General features: G+C 39.7%; 1 non-coding gene across 1 annotated transcript; it reads right to left on the bottom strand.

Moving 5' to 3' along the window:
* Positions 1 to 1433: 1433 nt before the first annotated feature.
* On the bottom strand, positions 1434 to 1540 carry LOC121994762. Its single transcript, XR_006115799.1, has one exon. It is a non-coding gene; the product is annotated as a small nucleolar RNA R71 (small nucleolar RNA).
* Between the last annotated feature and the right edge of the window lie 433 nt (positions 1541 to 1973).

The following is a 1973-nucleotide window of genomic DNA, read 5'->3' as shown; positions in this document are numbered from 1 at the left end:
TTATCTATCCTCTGATTGCAAACCAAGTAATTCTTTTGTGTACTCTGTTTCTTTTAGTCTCTTTCTGTTTTAAATTACAAGTGCTATTAATTAAGTTGAAAATTCGAGAAAGGGTTATTTAATTTTTTATAGGACAATTCACCCCTCCTCTCTTGCAGGCCTCCAAAGGGACCAACACTTTGAACTTTTCAAGAGGCATTAACTTCTATCTTTATTATCTCCACGTAGCACTTGTGTGCCACTAGTTGATTGCCTTTGAACTCTCCCACTTGATCATCCGCAGAGAATTTTATCTTCTGGCAGAAAGTTGAAACGACTGCCCAAAATTTATTTAGAGCTGATCGAACCAAAATGACATTGTATACAGAGGGTGCGTCCACCACTATAAAGACTGATCGGTGCATCCTCATTAGGGGATCCTCCCATAAGGATATGGACAACTTTATCTAGTCGATCGACTATACTTCATTACCCATAAACTCATACAGAGGAGTTGACATAGGTTGAAGCTCACTCAGGTCGATTTGCAGTTGATCAAATGCTTGTTTAAAGATGATATTAATGGAGCTACCTGTGTTAATAAAGGTGCGAGAGATATTGTAATTGGCTATCGCAGCCTTAATTATTAAAGCATCATCATGTGATATTTCTATTCCCTCTAGATCTCTGGGCCCAAAGTTGATTTCAAGCCCAACCACCTCCTTTGCACTGCATTCGACTTCATGGATGACCAAACACCAAGCATGCAACTTTCTCACTTAGTTGGAGTCACTAACAGTGGGTTCCCTGGCTATCATGTCGATATTACCCCGAGCAGCATTATTGTAATTTTTTTCTTACCGGGCGGATGGCTGCTCTTGTTGCACTCGAGAGGGTATTTGAGCTTGCTTATATGGGAGTTGTAAAGTTTTTGGCTATGGCTCGGTCGCCTGGTACTCAATCTTGAGCGAGCTATTTTGTTGTGGATATAGTCGATGATTTGGGACTGGGGAACACTTACGATATCTGGGATTGCCTTCTCACTGATTTCGCAGAGTGTAACACTTCTCCGTATTGTGAGTGGTTGTCTGATGATATGTGCACCACTTTCGTGGGGCTTCTCGAGGAACCCCCACAATGTTGCATGGCTTGGGGCCGCCGCTCCAGATGATAATTTTAAAATAAAGCCTATGATAATCACTATGGTACAACAAAACCAATTTGGGAGCAAACAACATGAAGACTCAAGTCAACATCTTGAAGTTATTTATGAAATTTGTGGCACAATGAAAATGAATGGTGTTCCGACAGAGGTAGTGAGACTACTATTGTTTGGGGTTTCTTTAAGAGATAGGGCTAAACAATGGCTAAATTCCTTGCCAGCTAATAGCATATCAACTTGGGAGCAATGTGAGCAATAATTTCATAAATTCGATCCTCCGGGCAAAACTGCTTATATGAGAAATTTGATAGCAAGCTTTAGATAGTCAAACTCTGAATCACTATTTGAAGTATGGGATATATTTAATAATATGCTCAAACAATGCCCACATCACGGACTTGAAAAATGGTTTGGGGGCACTAATGAACAAGAGTCTAAATGAGGCCGAGGGCATCATTGAAAGTGTGGCTCAGAATCATCATCATTGGGCATCCGAAAGAGGTGGAGGCTCTTCATCTATAAATCCAATTAAAGCTATAGGAAAATTTGATGTAGATGCAATTATATTAATATCTAAAAAGCTGGATGCTCTGACCAAAAAGTTAGAGAATATGGGAACAAAAACAAGCACGATCAATGCAATAGTATGTGTATGTGAAACTTGTGGGAGCACAGACCACGCTCAAGACATATGCTCGTTGGGAGCCATCTATACACAAATTGATTAGCTTGAGTAGTGTGATACTATAGTGAGTTACAATCAAAAGCAAAATAATCCATACTCCAACACATACAACCCCGAATGGAAAAATCATCCAAATTTTTCCTATCA

This window comes from Zingiber officinale, chromosome 1B, assembly GCF_018446385.1.
Source record: "Zingiber officinale cultivar Zhangliang chromosome 1B, Zo_v1.1, whole genome shotgun sequence".
NCBI lineage: Eukaryota > Viridiplantae > Streptophyta > Magnoliopsida > Zingiberales > Zingiberaceae > Zingiber > Zingiber officinale.
The sequence above is the reverse complement of the archived record's forward strand: the minus strand, read 5'-3'. Positions and strand labels throughout refer to the sequence as shown.